Here is a 13018-nt window from a genome sequence, read left to right as displayed (position 1 = left end):
GAAAGCTGATGGGGAATCATAGGAAGAATGTAAATTATTTTTAGTTGGTTCTTAGAAAAAAACTAAGTTGTCAAGTGACGTTGAATAGCACCAAGTATATTTTTGAGAGAATCAAAATGAGATTGTGAATATGTTGAAACAGGAAAGGAGGCTAAGTTTTATTGAGTTAAAATATTATTTGAAGTATTTGGCTGCTTCTGGGAGTTGTCCATCAGTCCTGTAACAAATGAATGTAGCTAACTTAGGGTATTCCTGTGCACCTGAAGTGACCTATTGCTGTCAAGTTTGTGGCACATCTCAAACAATGGATAGATCCAATATTACCAATACAAACAACCTGAATCCATCTCACTGAGATCTGTTTTCTCTTATACAACCTAATGCTGCCATTGTGCCATGGAGACAGACCAAATACAAAGATGTCATGGGGAGGACTTCATATTATCAAAGGTTTGAGGAATCCTGACTACTAGGTTCTCATCTGAGCTCTACTTGTGAGAGCTCTACTCCAGGTCATGGGCAAAACGTTTGTGTGTCAAGCTCCTAACCTTGAGTGCTAAACATCCTAAGCTCCTCTGCAGTGGCAAAACCCTTTTTTGGCTGAGTGGAATAAGGCCACTGCTGCTTCAACCACCCAGCAGTTTGTTGAAGGCATGTATAGATTTTTCATAACATCTATCCATTTCTGTGTCTATTCAGCAGCTTGTGCACTTTATGCTCCTGCAGCACAGCTGTTGAGTGAAGCCACATAGAAAGCCTAGGCATGTTAGGAGGTGGTGGCTTCTGGCTACTGCCAGAACTATCTGCTGTTATACTAATTGAATGTAACCTCAGTTACCAATCTGTAAAATGGGGATACAAGTATCAAGCCTAGGGATATTGTGAAGCTTGCTAAATTGTTTTAAAGTGCTTCAAGATATGTGAATAAAAGGTGCCATAGCATTTAAAGGGTTATTTCATCCAGTTGTTCCTGTAGGCAGCTGCTCAGCTGTTTCACCTTACCTCAGAAAGGCATTTGAAGAGTGGTAGCTGATCAGGGCTATGCTGTGTCAGATGAGGATTTCTTAGGCTGAAGATTGTGAGACAAGCTGGTATGCCACTCTGTTGTCTATAAAGGTGATTGGCATGGCATGTGTTTGCCACTGTTCTCCAGGGACAGTAACAGTTACTGACAGTTTAGGGCCTGCTGTGTCATATGCAGGTTTTTCAAGGGTCCACAGTCACCGCTCTGGCAGTCATTCCAGGAGGACAGGGGGTCAGCGGAGCAGCAGGGGTTATTTTTATGAAGAGGTCTGAGATGGACTAAACCATCTATCAGGTACTGATAGGACTGATGAAGTCTGTTTATGAGTATGCATTGTAGAGGAGGAGCTAAGATCACTCTGGGAAACCAGTATGAGGCTCCCTTTCTCTTGTATTAGCAAAGCTTAATTGACCTCTAGTTCTGATCATAGTATCCCATAAATTTTAGGCATTCTGGCATCTCTTTATGCTTTTTTCTTCAGTTATTTTTCAGTTTTAGTTTATAACTTTGTAAATAAGTTGTAACTTACCCCTTTTAACTCCCAGATGCAGTATACCTCCTCACCCAAAAGACTGGCTTTGCCATTGGCTTTCATAATGAAGACAAGAAAGGATCCTACCCATTGTTCATGAGCTCACCCAAGGCCTTCTGTATAACATGCCCAACTGGTATCAAGAATGTTTGTTTCTCCCCACACTGTTGCCTACCTCTAGTATCAGACAAATCACCTCTGCTATAACAAGCCTGAACAAAGAAGCTACACGTTGTTCCAGCTGCTCCCCTATCACCTTACTAGGTGGACTCCTTTGTCTTCAACAGCTTCACCAGCTTTTATATATGTTTGTATCTGTTCAGTTTTGCTATCCCTGGGTTGGTAAAATGTATCTACAATCAATCCCTGTCCTTCATTAGTTTCCTGGTGCTGGCTGATCATCTACTCAGTAGAATGCTGTAGTTTAAATGAGGGAGAAAAACTGGTCACAAAATGCCCACCAGAAAATAAATGACCAGGATAGTTAGACCTCTTGATTTGGTTGTTCTGTAGTGAGACAAAATAATCTTAGAAAAAAAGGAAATGCTTTAAAAGCAAGCAACAGACTACTGTTGTGGAAGATGGTATGAATTAAGATAACTATGTTTGACTCTTCTCTGTTAAGACAACATGTACCAGCCAAAGAAGAGATGAGGATAGTAAGATATTTAAGAATGTGTTGTAACCGCACGGTGGGATGATATTGTAAAGACAAACTATTTTAGACACGGTTTAGAAAGTTTATAAATACTTAACTGAGACTTTTTAAAGTGCTTTCATGTATAAAGCCAGGATCTGTACAAGACCAGGTTTGGAGCAGAAAACAAGAACCAGTTTTTTAAACCCCAAATTATCTAAAATAGTAATTCTATTCATAAAATTGTCACACATTCAGGATCTGCTATCACAAGACTGGGGGAGGAGAGATGTTTACCTCCCCCCTTTCCTAGCATATAATAAGAATACTAGCAAGATGTTGTGTATAAATATGTATATTGCCTTTGGATCCTTTGGGATGAAAGTTGGTTATATAAGTGTAAGTCACTGTTTTCATTACTGGGTTTACTATGATAAAACCTCCTATCCAGATCTTCTGACACAGTTTGTACTGTGTTGTCACACATGAGAGAGCTGTTTATGAGATGTTGGGGACCAATGAGAATGGACCCCCAATTCTTGTATAGTGTTCTTTTTCTAATTAAATTGTCCCTGGAAGAAACATCCAAAGCAGCAGCTTTCATTTTGGATTGAAGGCAAAATGTTATGAGTCTTTGTCATTTGATTAAAAAGTTACTTAACCTTTGAATTGCTACAGATGTAAAGCTAGCTCCGAGTTTCCAATGTAATCGCCTCCAAGTTAAAATCAGGAAAATCTTTGTGTAATGAAACCCATATGTCATAGTGAAAGGATGCAAAGCACTGGCAGAGTGGGCTGCTCTAGCAGGAGATTCTGCACCCAATCTTGTTAACCAGGGCTGCTTTTGGTAATCCCTCATCTCCTCACTTGTAGGAAATCAATCTGTACTACTGAATCTTTTCAACCAGCAACTACAAAATTTACTGCAGGAGGCAGTTTGGGGACAGTTGTAGCAGCAAGGAGCCCAAGGCAGCAAGGCTAAGTGCAGGATTGAGGGATTGAAGTTCTAAAGAGGAGATTATATTAAACCTTACTTCACCCTCCCAGCAAGGAGAAACTGCAGCTTCTCTTTTCAGCCCCATCCTCTTCTGTCCACTCCCTGGTCTGAGATCCACCTATTTCAAGGCAGCAAATTTAATTTCTGGGACAAGAGTCTGTTATTTACAGCACTTTGATCCAAATTCTCTTTGCAGCCCAAGGAAAGGGAGGATCTATTCAAACACTCAACTTTTATTGTAACTGAGGCCACTAACATCTTAAAATGGTGTTTTTCTGTGGCCTCAGTGCCCCACTCCTCTTCCCCACCTAACTGAGAAGATTAATTTGTAACCAGGCTATTGCAATCGTATCCATTGTTGATTTTCTATTGTAGTGATAGATGCACAGCATAGGAAGGGTTGTAAATCGTGATTTGACATGGAGATTCATGTTTCTATTTTATGCTGCACAGGCTCTGTGGTGTCTGTTTGCTGGTACAATGAAACCTGCACTCAGGCCCCACCTCCATTAGACAAGTCCCTGGTTTAAGCAACCATTTAAAAACATCCCAAAGGTTTCCAGTACAATTTTGTCCAGCCTTTTAATTAAAAGATCCACCTCTATCTACTAGGCAACTGGCTTTAGCTGGTCCCTTGGGTAGCTGCTTAAGACAGGTTTTCCTGTCTTTCTTTTGGGCTGCAGTCACATTTAGAATGTGGGTGTGATGGTTTTTTCATTCTCAAGCTTATAACTCAACCTGAATAACTCCAAGATACCCAATTGGCAATGATATTACCGCTATAAAGAGTTCATTTAACACAAGCAGTGTGGGACACAAGGATGTAATATAAGAGACTGTGAAACACCCAGGTTCAGAAAAGACTCCAAAGCAGATTACAAAAAAAGAAAAGAGGAAGAAATTGCCAAGACATTTGAACTCAGCACCATGTAATCAGGATCAGTCCTGTCTTTATCAGGATTATACTGAACTGTGATTCTTGGGCAGCTCAGTGAGACAGTCATAGCAGGGAAAACAAGATTGTAAATAATTGTGGAAACTTGCCCTCACAGTTTGGCTGGGAATTGTTTGCAGTAGTGGGATTCATTTTGTAGCCATCTCTATGCATATACAAAGATGTAGTGCCTTTGTTTGAGTGTGATATCATACCTTTAAAAATAAAGCCGTACAGCTCTGTGTGTGTGTGTGTGTGTGTGTGTGTGTGTGTGTGGAACAGGAATACAGAATAGCAGAAGGCTGTCTCCTGCTCCTAATGGGATTTTGTAGCAGCATGTGCGAGTTTGTTTCAGAAGTCAGAAATGAACAGATGTTGGTATAAATTACCTCTGTGTCTGATGTCTTGCAAATTAAAAGCGCGGTTGGCATCACTAAACAATTTCACCAGGTTTGGGGGGGGGAGCGGGCGGTGATTATTGTAGCAGGTCGGTAAGAATCTTTAAGCTGCAGCAGAACAGGATAGCAAGGATAAAGGAATGAAGAATAAAATGAGAGGTCTATGAATTAATCAGAAATGTTAACATCTCCGATGACAAGTGAACAGGAGGGCACGTGCTCTGGAGCAACCCCCAACCTACAGTAATTTCAGTCAGAGCACAGAAGGAGTCTGTGCTCAGTGCCTGATTTATAGGGTGCAGCCCTCTTTGGGGGAATGGAATTGTCATACATTCGTATATCTCCTATATGGGACTGGCACTCAAGAAAACTTTCCACTCTGTCAGCTGATAATGGTTTAGTTTGACTTTGTGCTTTCTCTGCAATGGCATTTTATGACCCTGTTTTGTGGACTGGTTTGAGGTAGGGGCGTCAGGGAGTTGGTTGTACTGCGGAATATGTTTCAGACTGAACTCACATTTTTATTAATCATGTTCTTGGTTTGTTTATGCATAATAATTTAATTCCTGGGAAAATAACAAACACCCCCTGCCCTTCCACAGCATCTTCCATCCAAGAGTCTCAAAGCACTTTATCAGTATTATATTAACAATTTAAGCTTCATAAACACCCTGAGAAACGGACATATATTATGCCTATGTTGCAGATGAGGAAATTGAGGTTCAAAATGAGTAAGCAATTTACTTGAGCAACTTGCATTGTGAATCAGGAACATGTCTGGAAATGAACCCCAGATGATCTGAATCCCAATCTGGTTCTTTAGACACAAGATTGCTTTTTCATATAAAGAAATCCCTGTGTGTTTTGCAATCCCTTCAGGCATTGAATTTGCTCTAGAATTTACCTTTTACTTTGGGATTGTGCTTCTGAATCTTTGTTTTGATCTTTAAAAACATCTAAAAGTTTGCAGTCCTCACAGTAGAAAACATGAACCAAATATAATTACTGTGGTAATGTCTGTCTGAGTCAAAAGACAGCTGGAAACAAGAGGCCTGACGACTGTGATGCACCCCATCCATTTCAATGGGCTGTTGACTCTGTAACCCTACTACTGTGAATTTATCAGTCAGCATTAAGTAGTTCGCTGCTGATCACTGTAGCAGAAGCATCTTGCTTCTTTCAGGATCTTTCAATTTTATTTCAGGCAAAGAAGTCAAGATTGGATCATTTTAGGAGATTGGGAATGATATAGGAAGTCTCTCATTTTTGGGCACAGTTTCTAATGATCCAGGTCAGTAGTGACCCAATGTCTTTACCAAATGATGAGTGTTTGTCAGAATCTGACTTATTTCACATTAACTGGACAAGTGGTAGTGTCACAGAAAATACCCTCATGCCAGATATTAGTATGGTCACTTGTTTTTCCTTTCTGAAGAGTGGTCTAGAACAGAATGGATTCTATAGAGATTGAGCCCTCATGTCATCTTGAAGCACAAAACTCATTGAAACCTTTGTTTAAAAGAAATGAAATTGAGAAGAAAGTACATAAAGAGCACATGTCTCCAGGGATCTTTCCTTAATGCTGCAGATTTGAAATATTTTTATCCTTGTTTTGGGACAAAGATAGTATTAGGGTTGCTGTGCTAAAGCCTGGACTCACAAGTCAGAAATGTTTCAGGTAGGAAAGTGGCTGCGTAAACCCTGTTTTAATACAGCAACTAGAGATTGATGGTGCCAAGAGTGAGAGAGAGATGCATAAACCTTGCCTCACTGTATTAAACATCGAAGGACTGACAATGCAGAGAGGGAGAAGACCAAAGCTCTATAAACTCTACTTTATTACACCATCCATAGATGAACTGCATTGAGGGAATATAAACTCCATTATATTACAGCATCCAGGGACTAGCAGTGCCAAAGGAGAGAGAAAATGCCGTCTAATTTCTGTTAAAGATCATAGCATGTTAGGGACCAATAATCCTGAAATAGAGAGAGGTAGAGTTTAGTAATTTTTGATGGATTATAAAATCCTGGAACAATTGCACTGAGACAGAGTGATAGAGCTGTGGATTACACCATTCAGTGATTGATAGTGCTAAGATGAGGGAGATTTTACATGAGTTTGAGACTATCTACAGTAAAAATAGAAAGTGTTGATTGTATGTAATGAGACAGCTCATAAGGATTGTTGCTGAGCTTTGAAATTTCTACCCAATGCCTACATTTTCCAGACTGTCCAGAATTCAAGCTGTGGCGTAGATTTATTTTTTTGTTTAAAAAAAAATAAAAAAAAAAAATCCTTGGATTATCTGTTAGCACAGGTGTACAGTTCTAAATGAATCACTACCTTCTGTTCAAATACCACAAATTACCTCATTTTAATTGTTTGTTTTCATAAAATCGTAGAAAAATTAGGGTTGGAAGGGACCTCGAAGTCATTTATTAATTTCTTTTTCCTTGCCATTTCAGCTAGAGAAATGACTCGAGGGAAATTCCTAAACATCTTGGAGAAACCGAAGAAGTAGCTTCTGAAATTTGGGCAAAAATTACCCTTGAATGGATCGTCTTGCCTGTCATTTGCAGACCCAGTGAAACACCTGGACTTCCCAAAGGGAAAGACAAAGCTTTTTGCTCTAGATCAACAGAAGTGAGCCTCTCTGTAGCTTCCTTAGCTCATCTCCTTACTGATGAGAAGCATTCCAGATGCTGTTTACAAGGATTGCGAGGGATTCCATCAATACTGCAACTTCATCAACCAACCTTTACATGCCTGTCAGGAAAGCTTGGCCTTTTGCCCAGGCTGTAGCAAACTTGTACAGCAGTTTTTTCTACAGATCATATAAAGTGAATATCCCCAATGTCCTCATTCGGTTACTGGGTCTATGTGATGCCAGCTAGAATATATCATGAAGCATTGGCCCTTTTATATGCCTCTCTTGCCTTAAGAACATGGATTTCATATGTGCCGTTTCCATGCTGAAAGATGCATGCAGGGTTCTGGATAAAGACGGTTCTGGCCTTGGTTAAACTGAGTCTGCAGGACTGTATTCTGCTTAGAAGGAAGGTGGAACATGGTCTGTTTAGTTTACCACGGTCTAGTTAGATTACCATTATTTATACCCATCGGAGAAGGATGTGCTGCACTCACATAACATCATTTAGTCCTATCTGCACTCCTGTATTTCATTCTGTAAATGTATCAAGTACTGTGTTTACAGAGAGCTTCACCCTAGTGCTAAACATTTGTATATTTTGTTGTTAAACGTGGGCTGATGAACCATTGGGAGTAAATAAGGGAAGATGTTTGTTATTGTATCAAGAAATTAAATATCTCTGTGGGAGCTTTTCCCAGGATGCAAACAGCTCTCTATCACTCTCAGCAAACCAGCTCAGTGAGAGTCCAACTGAGGTACTGAAGAAAGTCTCTTAAGTTTGAAGGGCAATAATGTTTTCAGTAACAGCAAGCTCCATGGTCTAGTTAACAGCTATGGCAGGGAAACTTCAAAGACAGCATCTGCATGCTTACAGTTTTAAAGATGAAATGTTGTTCTTCCACATTATTAGAAGACCTCAGCCTCAAAATTTGCTTTGCCAGCAAACATAGGATGTCATAGTAAAAGGAGAATCTTACTGCTGTCTGGTGTCCTTCAGGGTCATGTTCACTTAGTATTTGCATACTTCCTGGTGCCTTTCCTCCTTCAGCAGGCTCCTGTGTAATGGTCCTGGGTAATTTTTTTTAGACTTCTTTTTCCCTCTGTGAAGACAAGTAACTCTCATTTCATTCTGTTCCCATTTTCTTGGAAAAACTGCATATCTAGCATTAATAAGGTCATCATTGTCTCTAAACTAAAATTTAATATTGTGCCAATGGTAGTTTTCTCCACCTGGCCCTCCCTCTAAATTATTTCATGCCTATTTTCACCCTTTACATTTAGTCGTTTCTGCAGAGACTCAGTAGGTGTGACTTGAATCAGGGCTATACTTGTTATAGCATCATTGACAGTCTGTCCTTGGTGCATTTTGCCACTCTGTTGTGGGGGAGAGTTGCTGCTTTTAAGCCCTGTGTTCTTCAGAAAGGAGTTGTATCTCTGCTCAAGTGCAACCTTCACTGAATGGTTACTAAAATGTTTATAGCCTTTCCATCTTTGGGTCTATGAACTCCACTGTTGTATTAACTAGAGCTAAGCTAGGTTTGGACAGCTCCTTTCTCCTAAATTAAAGCAGTGTTAAGACACAGTCCTGAAAAGACATATTCAATTACTTAACTTTAAGCATGTCAGTAGTACAGCAGGACTCCCTGGATCTATTTGCGTGCTTGTGATTTTGTGGGATTGGGGCTTAACAGAGCTACACGATCTCTTGAGAGAATGGGGAATGCAAAAGTAGAAAGTGCCTGGAAGCTGAGAGTAGGGAATCAGACAGGGAAGGAACCTTCTTACTTGCTGATCAGAATTAATAGAGATGTAGCTTTTAAAGTATTAATTTAAATTATACTTTTTGTGGATATTATTAACATTCATGTATTTAGTTTTCATGTGTTTTGTATGTATGTTTTGCGTGGCCCATAAAGTAACCAGTATTCTAATCCATTGTTGTATGTTTTGGAGGTCAGTCACACTAACACAGTAAAAAATTGAGAAGCATAGGGGAAGACATGAGAAATCTGCCACAAAATCTATGTACATTTTATGATCTGTCTGGTGAGGAATTTTAAACTCATAAGTAGTTTTTTACAGTCCTGGGGAAAAAATGCTTTTCTCCTACCATCTTCCTATGTGCAGCAGTATGTATTTTCTAGTGGTGGGGTGGTAAGTAATATATGCTGTAGAATTGGAATATTTATTGGCTTTGTATTTGTCTGTAGAAATGAGTAAGGGATGTATTTTTACAGGAAATATTTACATGTATTTTTGTTTGTTAGCCAAAAGATTATAATCTGTCTGTTACTGCTTTGTGGTTTCATAATAAAGAAGTGCAAAATGTATGGAATGGTTTTGGTTTTCTGAAATACCCCTCTGACATGAAAGCTGTGACCTAGCTACTAAGGCAATACACCTTAGCAATAGGTTCTCCTCCACCATTATCATTACTAGAAAGCCATTTTATGCGTCCCAGTTGGGGCCCAGTGGGAGTTCTCTTCCTGTCAGTAGATACTCTTGGCAAAAGACAAAAACAGCTTTTAAACACCCTACCAGAATTTCATTTCTTTCTGCTCTGGTGTTTTTCTGAGTCTTGGAATAAGGAACAATTAAATCAGTAGTAAAAATTTTGCATTTTTGGAGTGATTATACTGACAAAAACATCAAAAAACAATGTGAAAAAATAAAGGGTCTAATCTGCAAAATGGTAGGAGTGCGAGAGGTAGATCAAAACTTTGCTTATATGTTACATTAGTTAACATCAAATGATCCTTGTTGTATAAAGCACCATCATTTGACATTATGTTTAAATGTTATTCTAAGATCCCTAGAAATAGTTTTGTTTTATATGTTTATTGTGCCTTTCAAATGTTACTTTTTGCACATCTGATTGCATTAGCATGCTGTGCCTAGCAGCATATTCTGTTTTCAACACTGACGTCAAAGGGAAGAAGAGAGAATCCATAGACTTGTGTAGAGGTGCACCAATACATTGGTCCCGTATCAGATTGGCACTGTTTATAAGGAAAATTGACAGCATAGGCAATCAGCTTTTTTTTGATTGACGGGCCAATACATGTGCTGTGCATGCGCGCAACCACTGCACAGCACACAGGTAGTTAGGCATGCAGCGAGGCAGCATGGAGAACAGCCAGATCTGGCTGATAAATCTGTTGTGGTACAGGGGGTGGGGGGAGGACATGGAGAGCGAGTGACAGCTCCTGCAGCTGCACGCACCCCAGGAGGGCATGGGAGGCATGTGCCCCTGGATCTACGTGCTGAGCAAGGGCGGGCTGGGGCCAGGGGTGGTGCCAGGCTCTTCTTGACAGAGGGGCTGGGCCAGGCTGCGCTCAGGGTGAGCAGCACTGGGGTTGGGAAGGCTATGGCAAACTGGGATGGATGCAGCCTGGCCCAGCCCCCCCGCCCCCCGCCGCTGGGAAGAGATCAGCACGGCCCTGGCCCCAGCTCACAGCAGCAACCAGCTTTTGCCACATGCACAGATCTGGGGGTGCATGCCTCCCATGCCCTCCTGGGGTGTGTGCACCCTCACAGTTCTATCCCGTCCTGGCTGGGCAGCCCCTATTCAAGCCCCACTCCCTTCCTTACCACAGCTGCCTCAATCTGCCCCCCATGTCCCTTCCCTCCCCCACCCCTTCCACCACAACAGGCTTACCAGCCAGACGCTGCCAGGTTAGATATTGGCAATCAGATTGGTATTGGTTGATATGGCTAGTTAAAAATTGACCATTGGTATTGGCCCAAAAAATCTCTATTGGTGCACCCCTAGACTTGTGTGAATTAACTGAAAGAATAGAATGGCCTTGATAACAGATTCCACCTCATATCGCTCAGTATATGTTCTTTATTCCTACCTTGTTCATGAGCATCAAGGACTGAATACATATTTCTTACTAGATTAAGGTGCAAATTGAGAGAGGAGGGGTTTTTTTGGGAGCAGAGTTAATGTTTTGAAAAAGTCTGTTTTTTTCAGACCAGGAGTATAATTTTAATGTAGGTGTCTTCTGAAAGAAAGAGGTCTGTAGCTGTCATCTGCTGGACTGAATTGCAAATATATTCCTGTTACTTACTTCATCCCTCTGAAGGAATGTTAGTTTAATCAGCGTGCTGAGCCTAAAAGGTTTCACTCACTGGATCTTCATCTACCTGAAAAGGGCAATACGATAACAAAATATTCAGTGGACGCCCTCAGCAAGAGTTCCAGTGCCCCGCCCTGTGGTCTTAACTCTTCTACAAATGAAGTTCTTCAAAGAGTGCCACAAAAGAAGAATAGAAGCTACTTTTAGTTTTGATCTAAAAGTAAGGGGTGTTCAGCTCAGTGAAGAATGATTTTATTACACATAGGAGAAGCTCCCTATGAACTTCCATCAAATTCATGTATCATTGTCTTTCAAAAACTTTTTAAAAATTCTCCTTTCCCATGTTGACTACAAGGAATTCAGGTAGATGATCTGAAAGTTATTCCTATTGTTCTGACCAGCATTGTCTAGCTGTTTCTTGAGCTTCTTGTATTGTCCCCTTGTATATTGCCTTATACATCAATTGGAAGTTCTTTGGGGTAGGGGATTTTCTTTTATTCTGTTTGTACAGCCCCTAGAATAATTAAGTATTCGTTTCTTCTAAATAATAACAGAGCATTGGATTCAGGCACTCTGGTCCTTCATGGTGTGTATCACATAACTCATAACTAAAATTAGTGCTAACATTTCTTAGTTGGATTAATCAGTCTCAAGTCTCAGACTGTTCTCTTACCACTGTAGCTGATTATGCTGCCATGGATTCTTGACTTGCTTGACCAGTTGAGACTGTATGGATACTGGACTGTTAGTTAATTGCTCCCTGGGAGGTTCAAGACATCATCTTCCTGAAAAGTAAGGCGAGTACATAAAATGTGGATGTTGGACTGGATTTGATTCTTGCTTGTGTCTTTCAAATTTTATTGTAGCCTGTGATGTTTTCTGGAAGATCAAATTTAGATTCATTGTAGCATTTCAGACAGTTTGGACTATTCTTGATTACTGTTTAAAAAAACAATTGGCCAATATCTTTTCTGCTTGCCATCCATCCAGGTAAAAAAAGAATAAAAAAACCTTCTGTTTCTATTCATCCTGCAGGAAAAAGATTTTAAGGCCTTGATCCTATTGCTTTACATACATTCAAGTAACACCAAACTTTGGGATTTGAATTTTATATTTTCCAAGCTAATGAAACCACTGTTGAGATTCTAGGAGAATGCTCTTCACACTGTTAATTTCTGAAGATTTTATTAGTACGAATATGAATAAATAGGCTGAGGTCCAAGGCTTCATGATAGAACCTCCTTATATAATGTTTTACAAGGAGCTCTGTTCTCACATCATGAGTTCTCAATTAGACTGATTTTAATTGAACTCTTTTAACTAATTTGCATATTCCCTGTGCCCTAAACCTACTGGATAATGCTAATTTCTAAACTGTACAAGGAATGCATGCCCTTAGTTATCTTGTGAGAACAGAGTCTTCCCTTACTGTCTTCTTGGCCTATTTGAAGTATATTGGTAAGAACATAGTATAAATCAATTTGTACCTAGCAGTTGTCTCACTGGATTAAATTATAAATAAGTACTTATTATGACCTTGCAGTTTTTTCATACCTTGAAGGTTTTAGATCACATTCTGATAAGTTTAAAAGCAGTCTTTATAATACGTTTTAAGAAACATCTGCACATAGATACTAATGTGATGGAAGCCATAAGTGAGAATTGCCTCCATTACCAAGATATGCAAGGCTGATTATGTGGAACTCAGTTTACACATTAATCCAGCATTGCTATCCTGATTTGGCTTCCAAATCCAACGC

At 39.9% G+C, this 13018-nt stretch overlaps 1 non-coding gene across 2 annotated transcripts in view; it reads left to right on the top strand.

Moving 5' to 3' along the window:
- LOC102387560 overlaps window positions 1-13018 on the top strand; it is a 148268-nt gene that overhangs the window by 58724 nt on the left and 76526 nt on the right. The window contains exon 3 of one of the 2 annotated variants that reach the window (XR_003093479.1): window positions 6992-7048. The exons of the other annotated variant lie outside the window; for it this stretch is intronic. This is a non-coding gene — a transcript (uncharacterized LOC102387560). Of the gene's footprint in view, window positions 1-6991; window positions 7049-13018 lie in introns of those variants that run through there. 2 annotated transcript variants of the gene reach the window in all.

This window comes from Alligator sinensis, unplaced genomic scaffold, assembly GCF_000455745.1.
Source record: "Alligator sinensis unplaced genomic scaffold, ASM45574v1 scaffold280_1, whole genome shotgun sequence".
Classification (NCBI taxonomy): Eukaryota; Metazoa; Chordata; order Crocodylia; family Alligatoridae; genus Alligator; species Alligator sinensis.
The sequence above is the reverse complement of the archived record's forward strand: the minus strand, read 5'-3'. Positions and strand labels throughout refer to the sequence as shown.